Source organism: Macaca fascicularis, chromosome 5, assembly GCF_037993035.2.
Source record: "Macaca fascicularis isolate 582-1 chromosome 5, T2T-MFA8v1.1".
NCBI lineage: Eukaryota > Metazoa > Chordata > Mammalia > Primates > Cercopithecidae > Macaca > Macaca fascicularis.
The window spans coordinates 27829808-27856049 of NC_088379.1; positions in this window are offsets into that span (position 1 = coordinate 27829808).

Sequence of the window (26242 nt, forward strand, 5' to 3'; positions counted from 1 at the left end):
ATATTTCATATTACCATATTGCAAGGCATTTTTGCTCTTTATGAACTAATCTCCCCTTCCTTTTCTTCCTACAATCATTCTCAAAATTTCTAATATCTCAGCAATTATTTTAGATTTTTGTTTTCTTGACTGAGGTTCATTTTATATTTAATAAAGCTTAATAAAATAAGATTTGTAGGGATGGCTTATAATTTTGGATAGACTCCCTTTTTAAATTCATGAAGTTTGATCTATTCTCATGTTTGTTAGCATACTAACTGACTCAGCATACCGAATTCTCCAGGTAGAGTGTATCCGCCAAAATACAACAAATCTTGAATGGGGAAAATGTAATACTATATTACAGTAAATATTCATTCACTGCTGCCTCATGAAAAATGGTCTTTTCTTGACCTAACTCTATTAAGACTCCTCTGGGTCCTCTATTTTACTAAACCCTGAACTTGGGCTCTGTTTTGGCCCACTTATTCCAGTTTTATTAAGAATCATAAGAGTCTGTTTAGGGAAAATTCTGCAGCTTTGGTCTGACCACCTTCACCTGGCTCCAGTAAAAATCCTGTTAGATTGGTTTAGCAAAGAATTACCCTACTTACTAATTTTCCATCCACCGATCAATCCCCTTACTCTGTTCCTTGACCATAAGTCTCCACTTTTCCTCATTGGATTCAAAGTTGAGCCAAATCTCTCTTCCCTACTACCAGACACCATTGAAGTAGTCCCTGCTGAATAAAGTCAGCCTTACAGCTTTAACAAATGTCATGGATAATTTTTTCTGTTCTTCTTCTTTTTTTTTTTTTTTTTTTTTTTTGGTTGAGACGGAGTTTTGCTCTTCTTGCCCAGGCTGGAGTACAAAGATGCAATCTCAGCTCACTGCAACCTCCACCTCCTGGGTTCAAGCGATTCTCCTGCCTCAGACTCCCAAGTAGCTGGGATTATAGGCATGCACCTCCACACCAGGCTAATGTTTTTGTATTTAGTAGAAACACCGTTTCATCATGTTGGTCAGGCTGGTCTTGAACTCCTGACCTCAGGTGATCCACCCGCCTCGGCCTCCCAAACCCAAAGTGCCAGGATAACTGGCCTGAGCCACCACACCTGGCCAGAATATTTTTTTCATTAACAATCTCCGCTCACACCTCAGTTGTCCCCCGCTCACTTCATCAAGTCTAGGCACAAATGATACCACCTAAGACTTCTTTATAGCCCTCTCCAAATCTGTCACTCTCCGTCTTATGCACTGATGTATTTTCCTCCATAACACTTACCAGTATGTATTTTTATATTACACTCTTACTTGCTTATGGTAGGTTTTTCCTTGTAGAATATAAGTTTCCTAAGTACAGGGTTTCATTCATTGATTAGTCCCAACTACTAGAACACTGCCTTGAATGTTTAGGTGATTAGTACATAACTGTTGAGTGGATGAATGGACACCTCTCTCCCAATGAACCTGTCTCCCAATGAACTGTAATAAGCATTGCATTTTCCTACCAATGAAAAAAGGATCTATACCATTCAGGTAAAAAAAAAAAAAAAAAACAAACAAAAACAGACAAACAAAAAAACTCCTAGATTTTACTGAAGGGGTGAGGGCAAGAAAAGATGAGGAACTTAAAGGTAAAGGTGTGAGTATTTTTAAGGGTAAGTGAGGTATATATACAACTCTCTATATATACATAGAGTTATATATATACAGGTATATACACAACTCTACATGTTAATAACTCTGTTATAAGCTAGCATACTGTTTGTGTGTTTTAAGCATATTACACTTCTAATCTACAGATTCAACCACAAAAGCAATTCTCAAAATGGGAACTCTGAGGTTATCTTGTTCAACAATATATTTTAAAAAGTGATACAGACAGAACCAAAACTATATTCACCTTATTCAAAAGGCTGGATTATTTCCACTAACTGTAATGTTATTTTACTCAAATTCTATTTGGATAATTCTTAAATAACATTCAGGCTATTTCATGGGGAGAGAATATAAAAAATTAAAATGTGAAATTAAAAATAATATTATAACATGGAAATAATTGACTAAAAGGAAATAAATCATTTTTATATATATATATTTTATGGCAGAAATAAGAAAGTGAGTCTTTCCATTTTTCTCTCTTCTTTATTTCTCTTTTCTCCTCTTTTTCCAGATTTGTGTTACCAAAACTGATCCTTAGAATTATAAAGTTAAGAAAGCTAGATAAGTGAGAACTTTTGACACACGTTTTTCAGATACTTATGGTGGTATTGTAAGAAACCCTGAAGAACTGAGAATTTTCTTCTGTGGCTTTCACATGACCTTTGACCTCCTAGCTATCTCTCTCCGTCCTTTTATGGAAGAGGGACCCGACTGTGCCACCTCAAAATATGCCCTTTTGGCATAAGAATTCTTGAGCCGAAGGCAATTAAGATGAAGCAAATGTTAGAAAGCTCTCTGCCCTTTGGCTTAAAAACAGGACAGAAATTTACAAAGACAAAAAAAATCCCACCTCCCCTTTCTATCAAGAAGAACAAAGGTTAACCGCTGAAGACCACTTTAGACCCATCCAGGGATGGAGATGGCACCAGGGGAATCTACATTAACATGTTCTACTAACTAACCTGTATTATCTATTTGCATTTCCCCAAGTTGCTGCCCTTATAGACTCAAAAGTTCTTTTCCTTTTGTCCTGTGGCCACTCTAAAATTGTACTTTTCTTTGTTCAAGATATTATACAAACCAGAACTCAAAGCCATATCATTAAGAACTACTGATTTACTGGTTATGAGTGATAACCACTCACTTATATATATACTCTCTATATATACTTTATATATATAGTGTATATATATATACTTTATATATATATACTTTATATATATAGTGTATATATATATACTTTATATATATATACTATATATATATACACTATATATATACTATAAAGTATATATATAAAGTATATATATACTTTATATATACTCTACTCACGTAGAGTATATATATACTCACGTAGAGTATATATAAAACTCTACATGTTGATAAACTTTTGTTTTTCTCCTGATAATCTGTCTTTTGTTACAGGGATCCACTCCAACTAAGAACTTATGAGGGCTGAGGGAAAACTTATTTTTCTTCCCTATCTTCTCACACAGCACTTCATCTCCTAAACCTTCTTTCTCACATCACTTGATAAAATGAAAATTACCAGGACTATGGTTGCTAATCTACAAAAATACTCATTTTTCCAGGAACTCTTTTTTGCATAAACAATTTCTAAAATCAACTGGAATTTGACTGATTGCTCCTGCATTCCCAGATCAGTTGTAAAATTTCCACCCAGTTTCTCCAATATAGAATGTTCTTTCAGAGATTTATTGTGCCTGGCATTGTAAAATAAAGGTGTATGCTAATCATGCTTTTGTATATTTTCTTCCAGAGTATATTTTGTTAGGAATATTTATTGATAAAATAGAGCCTCCTAGTCAGTAAAATATTACCCTCAAATTTGTCCGAAATAGTTTACAGGCGTAACCCCAGGTACTGATGTCCTTGGAGATGTCTCAGAGTGTAGCTCTAGCTGGGAAGGGTCTGAGGCAAGTGCCTGCCCTCCCAGCAGGAAGGCAGAATGATGAACAACATCAGTTCCACTGTTCTGGGATGAACACCCCCAAGCAGGGGCCCTATCTGCTTTAGCAGCTAGCCTCATCTTGCACCTCTGCCCAGCAGAAGGCAAGGACCCTATGGAGCTGCTGGACATTTTTGTGGTTCAGGTGCTGGAGATGCATGCTCTGCCACATGAACAGCAACCTGCCCAGTAGCGGGCAGAAAGGCTATGTTGGCACTCTCGGCAGGCAGAGCTTTAATGAGATCACCAGAATGGCTAGATTCACATTTCTTAGAGGCTTCTGTCTGTCTTGAAGGCCCTTTAGTGGCATGCAAGCTAGATGCCCAGTGACTGCTATAACAATGCATGCTTGTCCTGGACTTAGAGCTTTGCCATTTTTTCTAGACATGGAATCTGTTTTTAATTTAAATCAACATTAACTTGAACATTACATTTCAACATTACATCTCTCCATAAAAGCAAACAAAATTAGAAAATTTAAACAAAAATGTAAAAATATAAACTTTTACATAATAACAGCAAAAAAAGTACATTATTTAAATAAATATTTAAAAATATAAACTTTTAAATGATTTCAAAGATTTGTTTAAAAATTATCATTGATTTTGTAACCCAGTTTTTGTTGTTAACAGTATCTTTGAAAAATTTGAACAGATCCTCATTAAAACTCTAATCAGGTCAGGCACAGTGGCTCAAGCTGGTAATCCCAGCATTTTGCGAGGCCGAGGCAGGCAGAGGTCAGGAGTTCGAGACTAGCCTGGCCAACATGGCAAAAACCTGTCTCTACTAGAAATACAGAAATTAGCCAGGCATAGTGGCGGTGCAGGTAATCCCAGCTACTCGGGAGGCTGAGACACAAGAATCACTTAAACCTGGGAGGCAGAGGTTGCAGTGAGCTGACATTGTGCTACTGCACCAGCCTAGGTGACAAAGCAAGACTCTGTCTACGCCACACCCCCCACCAAAAAAAAAATAGTTCTAATCAGATATTTTGAATAGCTACTTTGACTATAAAAGCTACTTTGACTATTCACTGATGTAAGCACGCTTTTTCTCATTTAAATTTAAACATGGTATTTTAAAACTTGTAATGAATTATTTAACATTTTTCTTAAAATCGGATTTGTTTTATTAAAAATAAAATGACTATTTTTAGCAAGTCCTTACAAATAAATATTTTGAAATCCAATTTAACCCATCATTCCATGTACACTTTTTTATTTTCTATCTGTAGCACCAAATGAAAACCTTTGAGAGGCTCTGACTGACAGAACTTATCGAGGCTCCTGGACTCTGGGCTTTGCATATATAATTACTAAATGTTGTGCATCTTCTCGTTGGAATGATCATGTGAAAAACATAGCCAACCAACACTGGGCTAACAGAGTAACACCATGCCTGCCACATTCCTGCAAAACATATCTAAACTCATTTTAGATAGACTGATATATAGGAAGATAGATAAAAATATAAATAGAGAAGGAGATATATTGGTATATTCTCAATAATCATTGATACGCAGCATTAATTGTTTCATTTCCTGGAATTCAAGTTTAATAACTGGAGGATATACAGCCCACTGTACCACCATCACCCCAAATTTATCAATCTGCTCATCTAGCACATGTCACCCTTTGTGATGGAGGCTACGGACCAGTCATTTCACCTCCCTTTATTCTATAATGCTACATATGTGTAGCTAATTATATTGAGTCACGCTCTGGGGCCACATGGACTCCATATGGCTTATGACCTAAATATTGACTGTATGGGTCCAGATTTAAGGGAGAAAAAGAGAGAAAAAGAAAACGATCACAGAGAGCTCCTAGTGTCCTTCTTATATAACAGCCCTCTTCACCCTTTTCCAGTGGAGGAGAAAAGAGGTCTTTATGTCAGAAGTTCTATGTCTAAAAGTATCTAATTACATTTCTGGGCATTTTTCCTGGTTTGTGTTTACAGTTATTGTGAAATGAAGCTTGTGTTATAGAGTGTAGGAGAATAGGAACTCCAACCATGTAAATAATGATTATCACACAAAGTTATTAAATACTGGTGCAAATCATCAAGTAAATTAATTGAAGCTGGCATGTTGATAGCTATAATCTTCCAGAAGCAATAAAGCATATGGTGGACGATGGATGGCATAGTGCTTTAAGTAAAAGAAATAACTTTATAGAAATATTTTAGGCATTTTGACTTGGTGGTAGCAGAGAGATTTTTAGTAAGTGAGCTTTTCTGCTATAACTTTCCAATCATGTAATGTAAAATTTGTCTTTTATAACCTGTATTTCAATCTTAGCTCACTCACTTTCTGTGGTGGTGTGGGATTGCTTGGGTCCTGTATTGATGTGACTGTGTTGGCATCATATTAAATATTTTTTTTTTTTAGTTTGTATTATTGTTGTTTTAGTATTTTTGCAATTTAACTTAAGTTTTGCTTTCCCAGAGAATTGGGTAAATACAAACAACTTGAATTTTTTTTCAGACATGAGCCTAGGGAGGCAAGATAAATATATAGCACATAGAGCATGCAGTCCAGTTTTATGTTATTTCAGAAAATGGAATCGGTTCTTAAGTTCATCTCTAATATAACTTCAGTTATTTCAAATCTTAAAATGCCTTATATATGATTAAATTTCCAATGTGATCAAGCATTTAAGCCTTTCATAGCTTCAAAAAAGATTGTAACAGAGGAATTAGCTGTCCCCACGAGCAAGTAACATCTTTGATAATATCATCACCCATTCTGCTTACAATTAATCTGAATGGCAGCCTACAGCTAGTGGAAGATGGAGGACTAAGGGGCTTCATTATTTCAAACGTTGTGAATGAATGCTCATATATTTATAGTAATTGATGAAATGTAGAAAAATCAGAAATGCATTCCTCAGCAAAATCAACATTATTTTTATAATATGCATCATTTTGGATCAATGTCATCTTTGGTTTTCTTTGTTAGGCAGAGAAGTTGAAGTTGATAGTGGTTGACAGATTTGGCAAATTCAGAAGTCAGATTTTAAAATACTGAGAGAAAGGAGGCCTAGATGAGATTCACATGTAAGTTAATATTCATAAGTCAGATTTTAAAATGCTGAGAGAAAGTAGGCCTAGATGAGATTCACAGTAAGTTTATATCAAAATAAAATAAAATAAATCTTCCTTCTTTATTATGCTGCCAGTACTCACTGACATTGGGTGCATCATTAATATGGTTGTGAAAAACAAAAGAAAGTTTGTAAAGGGTCAGTTTTGTGAATCATTCTTTGCTAAAAGCATTTTGGACATCATCAAACAAAATACAAGACAGTAATTGGGCCACTTGAAAAAGTACAGTTCAATAAATATCATTAATGTAAACTTTGGAGGGAATTAGAGTGTAATGAGTTTGTTCATGCTTGGGTAAAACCAAACCTAGAGAACTTAGTTCAATTTTCTTCTTTCTTCTATGATAAGAATTTTCCTTTTACTTGCTAAACCTTCCTGTAAATGTTCATTAGTATTGCTAGGATGTGATGAAGAACCTCAGTGAGAAATGAAAGAAATTGTGTAGACAGAGAGAAACAATATTTATTCAGTAATATTTCCTTGGCTTATTTTATTTCAGTATCACATTTACCTATTGTGGCATATCCGGCAAGGACAGGTCCCAGGAAATGGGTTGGCAGTGACTGATAATTAGAGAATATGGAGTTAGGATAAATATATTTTATGCGCAAATACAACTGGAATTTGTAACAAACCACCTCTATTGCTGATAGCATTGCAGAATAGAGTATGAATTCAATGACTCAGACACAATGTACATTTAAGTAACCAAAAATCTACTGGTATAGGAAATCTTACACAGAAAAGATTTTAATGGAATGAAATAATTTATTATCACAGTGATTTAATATGAATTTTTGTACATCAAAGGCAAAATAAATCACAATTGATTTTATATCTGTGAGATTTCTATTTCTGGTAGCGATTCTCCTTCACTTTCACATTTTCCTTATTCTTACCCTTTCTCTCCTCTTCCTTGTTATTTTGGTTTTTTATCCTCCTCTTACTAATTTTTTTAAATGTTTAAAGTAAAAAAGTTTGCAAGAACAATACTGAGTTTCTGAAAGCATATGGCTTCAAAGTTTTGACTATATTAAGTGCAATGTTGTTGAACAAATGTAGAACTAAATACTAAGAAATAATAAAAATAACTGGTTAACAATTAAAGATAGCCAGAGAAATCATTTAATATATCTCTCTTGACTGGGCGCGGTGGCCCAAGCCTGTCATCCCAGCACTTAGGGAGGCCGAGGTGGGCAGATCACGAGCTCAGGAGATCAAGACCATTTTGGCTAACACGGTGAAACCCCGTCTCTACTAAAAATACAAAAAAAATAGCCAGGTGTGGTGTGGCGGGTGCCTGTAGTCCCAGCTACTTGGGAGGCTGAGGCAGGAGAATGGTGTGAACCCCGGGGGCAGAGATTGCAGTGAGCCGAGATCTCACCACTGCACTCCAGCCTGGGCGACAGAGTGAGACTCTGTCTCAAAAAAAAAAAAAAAAATACACACACACACACACACACACACACACACACACACACACACATATATCTTCTTTCTGCCATCCTTTTATCTATATTTACTTGTATTTAATCTACTATTGACTATTAGCATTTCATAAAGTGTTAGTTAACAGCAACCTACTTCCAACTTTGAGGAGAATTATTTGTCATACTAAAAAAAACCCAAACAAACAACAACAACAACAAAAAAAAACAAAAACAGAAAATAAAATGTCATTTCAATGCATCATAACCTGGTCTGTCCCTGCTAATTAACAGATGAGACAGTGACATCCACAGGTTATATATCTTTTCCAAATGCAATGCTTCCTAGTGACATATTAAGAAGCAAAAACTAGGTTTCCCAACCTCACTTTCCTATATTTTCTAGCACCCAAAACTACTTTAAGGGAAAGCATGCTTTTAAGTTATTTCTTACACATTAGTACATCATGTCAGCATTTTAACACTCATTTAAAATATTAAAATGTATTTTATTCTTAAATATTCCATGGTGACTTCAAAATCATATCCAGAATATGACTGTTGCCACCAAAAAATCTATTATCCTTTCCTTTTCTTTCTCCCATTTTGATTCATTGCAGCGTAATAATTCCATTTTCCTAAATAAGAAATCTGTAATTATTTGAGAACAGAGATTTTTTAGGTTGAGGTTGATAGCATGATGGTCTTTGACATGAAAATGTGGATAGATTAAAGTCTCTAGCTATGCGATCAAATACTTATCCAATGTTGCTGTGAAGATATGTTGGAAATGTGAATAAAATCAACAATCTGTTTACTTCAAGTGAGAGAGAATATTCTTGCTAATCTGAGAGAACATAATGCAGTCAATTGAAAGGCCTGAAGAGCAGCTGAGACTTCCCTCAAAGAGAAGACATTGCACCTGTGGACAGCAGCCTCAGTCATGCCTGAGAGTCCCAGTCTGTTCTTCCTGACTGCCTTACACATTTTAGATTTGCCTAGCCAGCTCAACAACTGGGTATGCCAAATCCTTGCTCTCTCTTTCTCTGTCTCTGTCTCTCTCTCTTTCTCTCTCTTCTATATCTATCTATCTATCTATCTATCTATCTATCTATCTATCTATCTATCATCTATCTCTATCATCTATTCTATCTAGCATCTATTCTATCATCTATTCTCTGTCAATCTATCTATCTATCTATCTATCTATCTATCTATCTATCTATCTATCTATCTATCTATCTGTCCATCCCATCAATCTCCTATTGGTTCTGCTTCTCCGACTGAACTCTGAATTGAATTTCATTGAGTGTCAGATTATCTGAGAAAACTTCCTGAAATACTATGTAAAAATTGTATGTGTTTAAATATGTATGTTTAATAGGGACAGTGAACATTGTAGAATCACTCTTCTAGATTCTTCTTTTTCATTTAGCCCCACTTCTAATTTAACCAAAATGTACTTTCATACCCAATTTCTTAAGATCCCTTCAATCCATCCCTTCCCTTCTTCCCTACCTGCACTGCCTTATTTCATGCCTCTACACATTTTTTCCCGAACCATTGGAATACATTGGTTACTGGGTTCCCTGGCCCCACTTTCTTCTTCCTTGCACACCACACTCCATATTGATGCTCACGTGACCTTTTTAAAACCCAGACTCAATCAGCTAAGTGTTTCTTTTTACTCAAACTCCTTAAATATGAGACCAAAGATCTTCAAGACATGACACTTCTGGTTTTCTAAATTTAATTAATATAAATTTTCCATATGACCCTGCAATCCTGATTGTTTGAGCTCGTTTATAATCCCTGAACTTAATACACATTTTAAAATATGTGTTCCCTCTGCCAGAAAGTCTACCTTTCTTATATGACCTGGTGGAAAGGTTCCCTTCCTTGCTCTAAAAGCAACCATCTTGGAAAACTTTCCTGTCTTCACCAAGCCCAGTTAAAGACATCTTTCTTTCTGAGTCCCTGTGGATTTAACTGTAGCATATTTCTCAGCCTCTATCTGTTTATCTTCCTTCTATGTTATTTTCATGGTCTGATTGAATTATGAGCATGTGCAAGGCAGGAATTATCATTTATTCATCATTATACTGCCAGATCTCTAGTCATTTTCCAGAATATAGTAAGTCATCATTTTACTTGTGGAAAATTGTATAAGTAACTACATTCTATCAATATTTATTTCAAATTAGATATTTTCATGTTGTTGAGCCTAAAATAATTTTTGAAACTAAGCTGCCTAGATATTTGTTTAATTCACTGATATTTTCATGAACGGTGTAGTATTTTAAGCACTTTTGGTTATTGGTTTATTGACATTTAAAGTTTGTGTAAAAATACAATTTATGCATTAATCTCTTCTTTATCCTCAGATTTACTTCATATTTTTAAATGGGTCTGTATAACACTCAGGAAAACAGAGAAATATGCAAAGCAAATAAACAAAAAAAATTGAATTTCAAAATTTTGTGCCCTGCTATTAAACCTGTCTTACAGTTTATCATTATTTTTCTGTATTCTCTACTCTTTATCTTGAATTGTTGGAAAATTCCCCTAATATTGGCTAAGTTATTAACTAGGTGAAGGAAGAAGTAATCAATTAAGTAATCAATTTGACCCTAGCACTCTGTCTGTTAGATAGTAGTTAATAAATATTTATTGAATATTAAATGAACATATTTTGTTCTCATCATTTTTCTTATACTTTTTCATAAATCTCATGACTTTATAGAATCTTTGTGTTTATTTTTAATGTAATCACCTATTTGATTCCAAAAGTTTTAATCTTCTCTACTACAGAATTTCTAATGTTTCATTTTAAAATTAATGCTTCTTAAACTAAAGTTCCTCCTAATGGGGTTCAATGTAACACATTAGGGAGCAATTCAGTTATGCCAGCCTGTATGACTATGACTCTTTTTCATTCAGTTCCTAGTACTGAAGGTGCTTGTCTATTTTTTATCATTTTATGTTAGCTTCTTTTATGACATAAAGAGGAAATAATCTTCTGATAAACATACTATACATTTTGTTCTAGAATCTCTTATCTTTTACTTTGCTTTAAAATCTGATTCTCATAAAATCCAGAAAAATGTTTTATTTTTCCTTCCTGTCTTTGATAGATCAGCATCAATTATCTTTACATAGATGGGTATTATCTGATTTGTTTCCTCATCAAGCAAACAATAATTAATTCCTACTCTCTATTTGATGGCAGACTGTGTATTTTTTCCTTCTCAAAAGTCCTGACTGCCGGATAATTCTAACTTGGCCTTTTGATTGTTTGTCTGTTTTTTATTGTATGTTTTATGAGCTACATACCAACTTATTTCAAAATGGCCTTCAGCCAAGATGAAAATCAATGAAACTCACTTTCTTAAAATTTAAGGATTTGCTTGTTCCTGGGATAACATCTGAGTCCCTTTTGCTGTGTGTCGAGATATAACTGAGAATGCATTTCTGAAAATACTTTAAACTTTATACTTTGAAATAACTTCTAATTTCTAAATTCAATTCAATTATTAGATTTTTATGCCACAAAGATTTCTGTAGAAATCTGAAAAAAAGACTATTTCCTGTCAATAAGAGTAAAATCATATTTTGTCTATAATGTGACTTGGTCATAAATCCTAGCTTCAATATTTAGTGAATGACCTTGAGCACCTTATAATTCACCCTTTTGATTACAAGAGTCCTCATATTTAAAATGCAGGTGATAGTAATAATGCCAGTAAGAATCTAGTTAGACTCCTATTAAATGATACATTCAAGGATGGCATATAGTAGTTGATTGATAAACAATTATGTTATTATTACTTCTAAATTTTTATTATATAATCAATAGCTCCCATGGTTTTAAAGTACTTTTTAAAAAATTGAATTTAGTTATTTATTTACTGTATTTAGCAAATATTTTTTTAACATGTAGGCTGTGTCAGGCACTTCTAAACACTTGATGATATAGAAGTACAGACAAATATCTGACCTTTTAACACAGTTTACTTGGAAAAACAAACAAACACACATGTATTGATGAAGCTCATAAAGAGTGAATTTAAGTGGCAGGCCAAGGTGGGCGGATCACCTGAGGTCAGGAGTTGGAGACCAGCCTGGCCAACATGGTGAAACCTTGTCTCTACTAAAAATACAAAAATTAGCTGGCGTGGTGGCACACACCTGTAATTCCAGCTATTCAGGAGGCTGAAGCAGAAGAAATGCTTGAGCCCGGGAGGCCGAGGTTACAGTGAACTGAGATCATGCCGTTGCACTCCAGCCTGGGCAACAAAGCAAAACTCTGTCTCAAAAAAAAAAAAAAAAAAAAAAAAGTGAATTCCAAGAAGATTTAATTGATAATATAGTTGCCATACTTGTACAATAGGCATTACACTTGCAGGCTTTATGCTTAGCACTTTACATAATCCATTTAATTTCTATAAGACTATGACATTTATATCTTACCTGTGTCGAAGTGAGAAGCATGAGGCAATGAAAGACAAAATAACTTGATTATTGTCACAAAGTCAGTAACTGCTAGAACTTGGGAACCCTGACCTTCTGGTTTTAGAGCCTGACTTTTAACTTAGTAACTGATCTGCCTGATTGCAAGAAAAATATACTGAGTAAAGCTTAATATATCAAGGCTATTTCCATGTTGCCACAGGTGCACTCACTGAGAACTTTATTAATAGAGTGACAGCAAGCATTATACAATAGATGTCTTAAGATCTTGTGTCTGTCTCTAATCTCATCCACATGAATAATAAGTTGAAGTTTTAAAATATTAAACCAAGAGGTGCTTTCTTTTTAACTACTTTCAGTGAATCCTGTGGCAAATACATGAAAATCCTATATGAAACGTAATTGCTGAATTTCAAAAACAAGGGGTGTGAATAAATATCATAATTTTTGAAAAAATCAAAGCAGTACATGATCATCCATGTGGGGGTGGAGTTGATGTAGGTTTGGGATGATGGTTGGTTTCTCTTTCTCAGTGGGGTTGAGTGCTTCTTTCTGATTGATTTAGCATTTCAAAATTTAATGCATCAGTCCTGTTTCAATTGAGCTTCTCAAGTTATAGAATTTAAATTTGTTTTATTAGATCCTCTCAAAGAATCTCTTTGAAAGAAAATATTTATGTAATGATAATGCACTTACACATTTTGGCTCCTGGAATACAGAGTATAGTTTTCAGTGTCAGATCATTCTGAATCATGAGCAAATATACAGAGGGAGTGGATAATGTTTCTCTCTCTCTACATTGTAGCTTTCCAGAGAATAGAGAAACAGTTCTTTTTCTCCTTAACTCCTATTGGGCTCTTATTGCTAATGTAAAGAGCCAGAGAATGGAACAGTCAGTGGGCATGTTTTCTTACTGGGTTAAATAGTCAAAACGAAACTATCTAATCCTTTCTATGTCCTTTGCACTCCCTTCCACTCCCACCAGATATTTGTAAAGAGGTAAAAAGGTAAGATGTATTAGGTAATCATAAACTGAAAGAAGATTAAATAGAAAACTTGTTTAGCTTTCCTGGTGTATTTAAAAACTATCCATTTTTAGTTGGAATTTTATTCATCAATTGGCAATTGTGTTTAGGGTGTAAACTGCTCCAGAGATTTAGCTCAGAAGGGAGGATTGATGGCAGATTGGATTATCATAACTCTACTCTCTAACACATAATACCATTTAGAGTTTATATTCAATAGCCCATTGATATGCTTTGGCTGTGACCCCATCCAAATTTCATCTGGAATTGTAGGTCCCATAATCCCCATGTGTCGTGGGAAGGACCTGGTAGGAGGCAACTTAATCATGGAGGTGGGTTTTCCTATGATGCTCTTGTAATAGTGAATAAGTCTCATGAGATCTGATAGTTTTATAAAGGGCAGTCTCCCTGCATATGCTGTCTTGCCTGCTGCCAGGTAAGATATGCCTTTGTTCCTCCTTCGCCTTCCACCATGATTGTGAGGCCTCTCCAGCCATGCAAAATTATGAGTCCATTAAGCCTCTTTTTAAATAAATTACCCAGCCTCAGTTCTGTCTTTATTAGCAGCATGAGAACAGACTATTTGTTTTTGTTTTCCTGGGGGGAAAAGGGGTTAGTGTGAGAAAGCAAAATGAAGAAAGATTAACAGACAATAAGAATGAGCACACTAACATTTCTACTTACATATCAGATATTTTGCATATTATGCCTTTTTAATTCTTATAACAACTATATAAGATTTTCCAGTGAACAGACCTCAAATTGGTTTAAGTAGAGAGATAATAAACAGCAAAAGTGTATTAAAACCTGTATTTGTCACATTGAGCTGTCTAGTATTCTGTAAACATCAAACTTGACTTGGCACCTAAAAAATGGATGCAATACCACAATTAACTCCCTGGAGAAGAGGGATAGTCCTTATCTACATTCTAGAACTATCCAACAAATAATGCTGGAAATAGTGTTTTATAGGCAATATGCTTTAATATGCAAAGGGAACAAGAATATTTATTCCAATTTCTGAGAACATAGAATCCCGGTCATATCTTTAATTCGAAACCCTGGCATGATGGTTGCAAAAGGCAAGCCATATCTGGCACATTGGACCTCAGAAAAGATACCCGAGTTTAAACTGGCATGAAGTATGTAAGAGTACTATGGAAATTTATTTTGTAATCACAGACTTGTATTGTTAAAAAGAGCCAAAGAATCAAATCCAACTCCCTCATTTACCAATGTGAATAGTTTTAAATGTCTTACTGAATTGCCTAAAAGAATTAAAAGGTGATAGTGACGGAGCTGGAATCAGAATCCAAGAATGAAATCCAGGCCTTCTCTAAGTCCCATAGGTGTCCATTATTTATCCTTCACATAAGCTTATTAGTTTAATTATCTTAAAGGTTTCATTTCTAAGATATTTTATTGATTTTCCTTTAATAACAAAAATGACTTTTATAAAGATGTGATTATTTATAATGCCTATATTTAGCTTATAAATGATACCTGCAAATATCTTTGATGTAAGCTTAGAAAAACCATATGAACACATTTGCAGACTCATCTTTAACTTGTCTCAGGCAAATTTATTTTTGATGATTCAGGTCATTTAAAAAATACCTTGGACTTAGATTACCAATCACAGGGTCGAAAACAAAATAAACAAGTATGCAAACATGACAGAATAAATGCTATTGAACTACATCCCAATTTATTCTTTATCATTTCAACTTTTTTTTCAGAGTGAGGGAGTACATGTGCAGGTTTGTTACATGGGTATGTTGTGTGATGCTCAGGTTTGCAGTACAAATGATCCTATCATCCAGGTAGTGAGCATAATATCCAATATGTATATTAGATATTTTTCAGCCCTTGGCCTCCCTCCCTTTCTGTTCCCTCTAGTAGTTCCTGGTATCTATTGTTCCCATTTTCATGTCCATATGTACCTAGTGCTTAGCTCCCACTTATAAGTGAGATTATGCAGTATTTAGTTTGCATTCCTGTGTGAATTTGCTTAGAATAATGGCCTCTAGCTATATCCATGCTGCTGCAAAACCACATTTTTGTTCCTTTTTATTGCTGTATAGTATTCCATGGTGTATTGGTACTTTTTTTTTTTATCCAATCCACCATGGATGGGCATCTTTGTTAATTCTGTGTCTTGGCTGTTGTGAGTAATGCTGCAATGAATATATGAGTGCATGTGTCTTTTTGGTAGAATAGTTTATATACCTTTGGTTGTATATTCAGTAATGGGTTTAATTTTTCATCAATGTAACAAATTTAAAAAAATATTTTACACATGACTAAAATTTTACAGAAGATAATTGAGCATATTTTCTTAATATCATGATCTTCTACCCCTTTAGATATTCTCTTTCTGGATTCAGATAGTATAATCAGATAACAAGTGGGTCTCTGGGGCATAAACTAAACATACAACAAATTCTAATGTAGTAGCCTTCTTTTTAAACTTGAGAATGGCTTTTATGTAAAAGGTCTTCTCCTGAGCAACGCTGTCCAACTTCCGTGGTTTTATGTTTATGTTGTTTATTTTTATAATAGGAACCAGTTTGTGTTATGTTATCTTTATATTCCCAGCACTTAACAGAGTGTCTTGCATAAAATAGATGTTCAACAAAGATGTTAAACTAACAAATGACAGATAGAGCTATGTCAGCAGCATAATTACAGAAAAAAAAAAAAAGACTACACAGAAATACTATAAGCTTTTGATTCACAGAAGCTGCATGTTCTAATACTAGTCATAGAAACGATTCGTTACAATGAAAATTTAAGAATTTTGTTTGAGGTCTGTGAGACTCTTAGTAAACAATTAAAGGGATAAAGCAAACCATTCACAAAATATTGTATTTACCAACATATCAATATACATTTTGGTGAACAGTAAAAATATGTCAGCACTTTCCAAAAGCAAACAATCTTGTTTGGAAGAAAAGAAAGGCATTGATTTTCGCTAATGAATGTTTTTCAGCTTTTTGCAATACAGATTTCTTAATGCTGGAGTTGTTTTCTTTATAGCAACAAATAGATTGAATGTTGGCTTGAAAATGCCATCTTCAGGGCTTCTTTCCATTGCCAGCACTTAGTAAATGCAGCCTAGTGTCTGCTGCTGCCAATGGTTGTTCCATTTTACAAATTAGAGTCCATGCCCTAGAGTGATGTAGTCGAAACATGACTAACATTGAGTGGCCATACAGGCAAGGTAGTAGAGGTGATGGGAATAATACTGATTTCATAGATCAATACCGGTGAGTGCTGAAGTTCAGATTCCCTTCCTTAACCAATTGTGGTGGGAGTGCTAATAAGCAGTGAAAGACACAAAACGTGGTCTAAAGTAAGAAGAAAAACATTGCTTGCTGTGTTATTTTCTCTTGAATCACACAGAGTAAGCCAAGTACCTAGTTCTTAAAGTTTTCTTGGTTTGAGTCACTTCGGGATCATTCGCTCTTCCATCTATGTAAACGAGAATAATCTGTGTAAGTGTAGCATTGCTTATTGAATTAACTTTCTCACTAGGTAACTTATGAACAGCTACACAGCCTCCACGTTTTGAACAGTCTGACAATCTCCTCATAGTACCTTTAGGTTTAGTCATTCGGTAGATGCTCAAAGAAATACATAATGTCCAGGGATTGCCTGTTTTTTAATTCTATTGACAAAAATGTCATTCATTTTGCATGTATATCTCTAATAGTTTATTCATTGTTGTCTTATGATGTTGTAATGTTAGAATATGTTTTCTGTATGTATTTAGGAGATTTTAATCAAGAAAGAGTGAAGCGCACTAATTATTAATTGGCATAGAAGAACTACTTGAAAATGAAACTCTAAAATTTTAATGGACTAAGCATAAAAGTAGCTATTTCTTAAATAATCAAGCAAAGATAATTCTAGATTGGCTGATATGTGGTTCTAATTTACATTTTTATTTAGAAACCCAGCTTGAGGCCGGGTGCGGTGGCTCACACCTGTAATGCCAGCACTTAGGGAGGCCGAGGCGGGTGGATCACGAGGTCAGGAGATCAAGACCATCCTGGCTAACACGGTGAAACCCCGTCTCTACTAAAAATACAAAAAATTAGCTGGGCGAGGTGGCGGGCGCCTGTAGTCCCAGCTACTCAGGAGGCTGAGGCAGGAGAATGGCGTGAACCCAGGAGGTGGAGATTACAGTGAGCCAAGATCGCGCCACTGCACTCCAGCCTGGGTGGCAGAGCGAGACTCCGTCTCAAAAAGAAAAAAAGAAAAGAAAAAAAGAAGAAAACGGTTGTTATGAGAAGCTACTTGTCCTGGAACACATAACAAAATGACATGCAGAAGGAGTGAGTGGAATGCTATGGAATGTTCAGAATTTTCTATGGTCAGCTTTAAAGTTTGGTTTAGATAATTTTATCTACATCTTATGAACTATTTTTCTACTTTACTAACTCTTATGACGAGCATTTCTCCCAAATGATAACTCCCAGAAGAGTTTTTGTTTGTTTCTCTTTACCTATCAAAAAAAGGAGAATTTTTAAGGTAAATATTATATGCAAACAACAGAAGCTAAGGCTTTTGTATTTAAACGTGTTCTAAATTTTTAACTAATAATAATGCAAAGTGTTCTTTGTACTATATTTATGATTCAGGATCTACTTTATCATTTTTTAACTCAATAAATGAATGAAATGGATATTTGTATTGTTCCCATGGCTTGATAAATCTAGGTAGGTGACATAGCCATTTGCAGAGTTTGGCCAATTGAAAACATGTTTTCTGAATTTCTCTTATGTTGCTTCCCCTCCATTTCTAGCTTACAGTTTTGGAAGCTAATTTTTTCCAGAAATAATTGTAATTTTATGAGAAATTCACCAATGAAAATTATTACACATTCTGGAGAGTACTTTAGAACTTATTTACAAACTAGACAGGAAATATGTAGAGTTTATCCATGAAAAAGCATAAATAAAATAAAATTTTAATCATGTAATTGTACTGTCATTTGTTTCCATGTAATTGGTGAAGAATTACATTTCTATTCATACCCTGGTTCCACTTTTGGAATGCAGCAAATGTAGTGTGAAAATGTCAGCAGCATAGTTTTGAATTATTGGTTTGCTTTTAAGTGCTATGCTCTTTGGTGTTTGATCAAGTGTAAGAAATATCTGTAAGACGACATTGATGCATAGCCTGAGTTTATAAGTAAGGGGTTAATTAAACAAACAGCAATACTAAAATATTTTTTCACATGTGATTGCTACAATTAATAATGATAAAAATATGAAGTTACCTAACAGTTTTGTTTTCTTTAACTTTTTGAGTATGGCATAAGTATGTGTGTTTCTGTGTGAATAGAAGGATAAATGTATTTTTGTATGTGTTTTCGATATTGCAGTGGCCATTGAACTCACCTGGCCTCTTATATTTATATTTTATTGATCAGCTTTGGGACTATCTTTTACTGAGCTACAAATACCTCAGTCCTCAAGAGAGGAGAAAAACAGTATATAGATTACAAGGTTAAAAAAGAATTAATTCAAAAGAAAGATCCTGAGTGAAGCACTAAGCCCACTTTCTGGCAATATCCACAGATATTGCTTCTCTTCTCCTTCCTACAGTCACAGGCATGCATTCACAGGCAGAGACAGAGCCAAGATATGAACTTGAATTTCCTGATTCCTTAGCTGGCATATTTCTGTTTTGTAATAAGCAGCTGTTATTTTAGAAAATTCAAAATGGATTAATATAATTGAGAGCAAGTGTTTTCATGGTATGACTCTGTTCTAAGTGATCCACAGCCACTACAAAAGAAAAAAAAAAAAAAGAAGAAAAGAAAAAAAAATGAAAAGCCAAAAAATATATATATAAAAAAGAAAGAAATAGTAAAAATAATGCTATGCCAAAAGCAAGAGGAGCCACATTACATATGGAATTAAAATAGTCTTCTCTTTGTGTTTTTTAAAACAATATCAACATGCACAGCACTTGGCATTTTCAAGGAAAGTGTCTCATTTCCATTAACAAGGAAACCATCTAATTCACAAATACACACAGTGGGTGATGTGTGTTAATAGCACTCTTAGCAGCCGATAATGTGGTGCAGTTAATGTATCTCAGCTTGAATTAACTTTACCACAAGCTATTGTTTCTTTTTATACAGCACAGGATCGTGTGGAAAAATCTCTCAGAATCTCACAAGGGGAATTCAATTAACATTACTCACTACTGTACAGTCACATAAAATGGAGGCTATTTTAACCTTTTTTGAGTTTCCTGCTGATCAATTCAATGCTTTCCATTAGTTTAACTCCAGTTGCTCCATAAACTCACCTTCATTGTTCAGAAAATACCGTTTCATTAATGGGGCAGAGTGTGACTGCCAGTGGACAGCCAGAGTAGACTACACAGACGAGAACATTTCCTCATAGAGTGTCTAGATTTGTCCCAGGGTAACATCACCTAACATGCATGTTTAAAACCCAGGAGCCTCAAATACTAGAACTGACTTTTTTAACCCCACCAGTATGCATTTGTTATGTGGCTTCTCTAGCTGAAGTAAAAATCCTGGAGTTTTGTCATTAAGTCTTAGGACTTTAGTCCTCAGAAAATTAGAAAATAGATATACATGAACACAAAAATTATTTATCCTTTTAGAAATAATGTTACAGATAAGAAAAATACTTTATAGGAGCTGAAAGATGAGTGTCCTTGACGCCTCTTCCGCATTGACCACATCGCATTACAGCTGACTCGTGTTAAGTTTATTCCTCCAATTGTATTGTTTTTGTCCCATCCCCATAGTTACCACTCTAAAAGGACAGACCTCCAACTGGTCCCCCAGCAAAAACTCTGACACCTCTAATTCCTCCTTGGCATTGCAACCTGAATGGTTTTCAAAACCCAAATTTCCTTGCGGAACTTCCTTTGTTAAAAGCCTCTATGGCTTCCCAAAGCTCTCAAGATTCAATACCAACATCCCGGCAGATAACCCCAGGTGTCCCAGACCCTATTTAATTTTATGGGCCCCACTTCTCCCCTTTGCTCTCCAGCTCTAATCACATTGACCTTCTTTTAGTTTCTGCCTATGGGAAACCTTTACAAAGGTATTAACTTGATTGCTTTCTTAGCATTTGTCTCCCTAGAAAACAACTACTATAAGAACAAGGGCTTTGTACTTGCCTGTCACGTTGAGGACACTATTAATACATGTCAACTTAATGAATAGCAGAACAGAGAAGACATTTTACCAATGATGCTTTCTGTTGGTTCAGAGTGTCCACTAGGAAGATTTAAATTCAGTTCACCCACCGCACTCGTATCTTCTCTCCCTGAATCCCCACATTTGAGTTAGTCATGCAATCTTCATTCAACAAATTGCAAATGAAAAAAAAGACAGTATACGCCAACAAAGTGCTTACAATGTATTTAGAGAGACAACAATGAGACAAATTAAGCTATAAAATAAGAAAAGAGCTCCAATTTATCCATGTAATTAAATTAGATTAAAAAATATATTTCACTTCAAAATGACAATATGAAATAAGTATACAACATTAGCTCATATTGATCAATATAAAGATAGTTTTGTTCCCTAAATTTAACAAAAAGAGGCCAGACGTGGTAGCTCACACCTACATCCCAGCATTTGGTGACAAGGTGGGAGGATTACTTGAGCCCAAGAGTTCAAAACCAGCCTGGGCAACATAGGGAGACTCTATCTCAAAAAATAGGGTAACATAGGGAGACATATCTCAAAAAATAAAAATGAAAAATTAGCCAGGCAAGGTGGCAAATGCCTGTACTCCCAGCTACTCAGAAAGGCTGAGATGGGAGATTACTTCACTTTGGGCTGGGAGGTTAAGGCTGTAGTGAGCTGTGATCACACTACTGCACCACTTGAGCCTGGGAAACAGAGTGAGACCCTGTCTCAAAAAAAAAAAAAAAAAAAAAAAAAAGCCACTGTTTTCCAGGACAAAAGCATATCTTTTATTTCTTGGTGGAATCCATAGCATGTATATTGCCCAATAGTTATTAATCAAGTCAAATTGTACCAGTTCTTTCATCTCTCAATAAATAGATATTTCTATCAAGTAATATGTCCTGACTAGCCCTCCTTACTACTCATTAAGATCTTGCATCTTCCAAATACACAATTGCTTTAGTTTAATCAGACTATATTTATGCCCTCAATTGTTATTTTATGTGTGGCATCTAGTTCACATGTGTATGAATGAACCATGCTCTCAGAATACTAGTTGGCCTGGAAGGCTAGGTTAACAATCACCAAAGAACAGTAAGAAAACTTGGACAGGGCTCAGGAGCTTAAATTCTAGTTTTGATGCCACAAACTTTTAGCTGGTGGCTTAGTACAAGTCATTGGAAGTTTTGATCTTTAATGTTCTTATATCTATTACCATATAGAGATAGTAGCACTTACCTTGACTGAAAGGTGCTTATGGATATGACATAACTTAAACATTATAAAGTAGTCTTTCTCAGAGATCATCCTGAGGACTGTTGGTCCCAGGAAATGGTCTTAAAGAAAGAGACCTGTGGGCACATAAGTACCAAAAATATAATCTATAATGGCAAGAGAGATCTACAAAGCAATTTCATATATTAAAATTCTAAGGCATGGCTTCAGGAAAACTATTTATTTGTATTTAACATGATGGTTTGCAAATTTGTTTGACTATGGAAACTTTTTTTTCTTCTTAGAGGACATGAAGCAGAGAAACTTTTTTATACTTGTAAAACATGTTAACACAATTATGTGGAGTAATAAAACATTGACTTGTAATGTTGTACATGGAATCTATTGAATCAGATTTCTAAAAGAAGAAAAATATCAATAATTAAGGGAATAATCAAATTATCATGTTTAATTTTTAAGTTTAACATATATACACACATATATATTACTATATTATTTTGATAAGACATACAATGTTTAGTTAGGTATTTATGTCTCATCTTTGGGCTAAAGGCGATAAATATCAAATATAAAATTATGTCAAACTTTCTGAATATTTGCCACCTGATATAATTAGCTAGAAATCAAGTATAATTTGTTTAACTCTCTTTCTTCTTGCAAACGTAGCAGTGACTCTATTCTAGATTTTAACCTGTGACTACCAAGAGATGAAGAAGGAGAAGCACAGTACTCATGCAGTTAGCGGAAATCTTCTCCTAGCAACATTCTCCATACTTTCAATTAGCCTAAATTATTCCAATATTTGCTTCTCTCTTACTTTTCACTTGTAAAATAAATTACATTCAGTAAGCACTGTACTTAAACAATATAAGCTATGGATTCACTTAGGATCAGAATAAGCTCATATGGGGAAAATACACATTTATATTATTGCTCAATGTCTACTTGGAAGTCATGGCATATATTAGATTATGTTTAGTCTTTTTTTTTTTTTTTTTTTTAATTTGGCAGAGTGACTGGACTCCAAATGTTTAATCTTAATTGAGAACTACAGCTATAATTGTTGAACGGCTGTAGCAGAATCACAATTTTATTTGACTTGTCCTTAGAAAGGGTAAAGTTTAATGTTGTTTAGTTTACAATTATTCACTTCACAGCATCACACATAAGAAAGGTAGCATGATGTGGTGAAATATGTGACTGGCAGTTGTTTAATTTGAAACTGACCTGAGATTTTGTTTTAATATCATTGCTATTTTGTAAAAAAACAAGAATAAATGAACTTGCCAAAACATCTCTGAACGTTTCTTTGGATTTAAATACTATTTTGCAACAGCATATTGTTGTTTAGAGTGGTGACTCTCTAAGTAAGAGCCCTGACTAGCAGCCTCATTAACAACACCAAATGGGAACTTGTTAGAAATGCAAACATTTGACTCCATTCCAGACCTGCTGATTCACAAGTGGGGTGTCACCATATTGGCCAGGCTGGTCTCGAACTCCAGACCTCATGATCTGCCCACCTCGGCCTCCCAAAGTGCTGGGATTACAGGCGTGAGTCACCACTCCAGGCGAAGTACATCAACTTTTAAAAAATTATTGAGTGTTTTGCAGAAACCCTATTTAGTAGGTTGGATTCCTGTAATGTCTGTGTGAATCAGTGATTAGGTGAACTCATTTTTGAGGCTCATTTTGTAGCAGCACTTAACCACTGCTTCTAAGGACAAGACTTGACATATAGGGTAATCGATTACTGTAATTTTTCCACTCAATCCGTCCTGTTGTTTATATGTAGTAATGATGGAGGAAAAATATTTAAGTTTTAAACATTAGAAACTTGGCACAATAAGAAATCTCTCCACATACTGGCTCTATTTGACCATACAAGACTAATGGCTCCCAGTGGCCATGGAACATGCCTTTTTCATGTTATGCAAGTGTAACTCAACCATTTGTTTACTTATTAGTTTATTTACACAAGTATTTCTTGAATGTTCTATATGCTTGACCTTGTGTCAGTCCTAAGAATACAATAATGACTCCAAAATGCAATAATCTCATAAGGCAAAAAAAAAAAAAAAAATACAAATTGTATTATAGTATACAATTCATAAGTACACCCATAGCTTATTTTATTGTCCTTAGTAGATATTGCATTTTTTCACAAAGTGAAGATTTGTGGCAACCTTGTGTCAAGCAAGTCTATTGGCGCCATTTTTCTAACACCATGTACTCACTCTGCCTCTGTGTCATATTTTGGTAATTCTCCCAATACTGCAAATATTTTCATTAATATTATATATCTTATGGTTATCTTTAATCAGTGATCTTTAATATTACTATTACAATTGTGCTGGGGTATCACAAACCATGCCCATGGAAGACTGTGAACACAATTGATACATGTGTGTATTCTGTGTGTGTATTCTGACTGTTTCACCAATCAGTCATTCACTCATCTCTCTCCCTCTTTTGGGGTCTCCCTATTCCATGAGACACAACAGTGTTAAAATTAGGCCAACCAATAACCCTCCAATGGCCTCTAAATGTTCAAGTGAAATCTTGAATAAATGATTAAGCTTAACGAGGAAGGCATATTGAAAGCTAAGATAGGCTGAAAATTAGACTTCCTGCACCAAACAGCTAGCCAAGTCGTAATTTCAAGAGAAAGTTCTTGAAAGAAATTAAAAGGGCTGGGTGTGGTGGCTCACACCTATAATCCTAGCACTTTGGGAGGCCAAAGTGGGCAAATCAACTGAGGTAAGGTGTTCGAGACCAGCCTGACCAACATGGCAAAACCCCATATCTACTAAAAATACAAAAATTAACTGGGCGTACAGGGAACATGCTTGTAATCCCAGCTACTTGAGAGGCTAAGGCAGGAGAATAGCTTTGGAGACGGAGGTTACAGTGAGCCACGATCATGCCACTGCACTCCAGCCTGGATGACAGAACAAGACTTCATTTCAAAAAAGAAAGAAAGAAAGAAAAAAGAAATTAAAAGTGCTACTCCAGTGAACACGCAAACAATATAAAATACAAAATGAAAAAGCCTTACAGCTGATGGAAAGTTTTTGTGGTCCAGATAAATGACCAAACTAGCCACAACGTTCCTTTAAGCCAAAGCCTATGCCGGGGAAGGCCCTAATTCTCTTTAATTCTGTGGAGGCTGAGAGATTGAGGAGCTGAAGAAGAAAAGTTTGAATATAACAGAGGTAGGTTCATGAGATTTAAAGAAAGAGGCAATCTTGATAACATATAAGTGCAAGAAGAAGCAGCAAGTGTTGATGTCCAAGATGAAGCAAGAAGATCTAGCAAAGATAATTGATGAAGGTGGCTATACTAAAGAATGGCTAGCCCCTATAAACAAAGCTACCTTCTATTGGAAGAAAATGCCATGTAGGACTTTTATAGGTAGAGAACAGAAGTCAGTGCCTGGCTTCAAAGTTTCAAAGGACAGGATGACTCATGTTGAAGGTTAATGCAGCTGGTGACTTTAAGTTGAAGTCAATGTTCATTTACCATTCTGAAAACCTTAGAGCTCTTAAGAATTATACAAAATGCACCTTGCCTATGTTCTATAAATGGAACAACAAAGCCTGGATGATAGGACATCTGTTTACATTATGTAATACTGAATATTTTAAGTGCACTGTTGAGACCTACTGCATTGAAAACAGGATTCCTCTCAAAATATTACTGCTCATTGGCAATATACCTGGTCACCCAAGGGCTCTAATGAACATACACAAGAAGATTAGTGTTGTTTTCCTGACAGCTAAAATAACATTTATCCTGCAGTCCATGGATCAAGGAGTAATTTTGACTTTCAAGTTTATTGTTTAAGAAACACATTTCATAAGGCTATAGCTGCCATATATAGGGATTCCTCTGAAAGATCTGAACAAGGTAAATGGAAAACCTCTGGAAACAATTCACCATTCTAGATGCTATTAACAATATTTATGATTCATGCAAGGAGGTCAAAATATCATTAAAAGGATTTTGGAGAAGTTTATTTCAAATATCATCAATGACTTTGAGAGGTTCGAGACTTTGGTGGAGAAACTAACTGCAGATGAGTTGGAAATAGCAAAAGACATAGAATTAGAAATAGAACCTGAAGATGTGACTGACTGAATTGCTGCCATCTCATGATATATTTCAAAC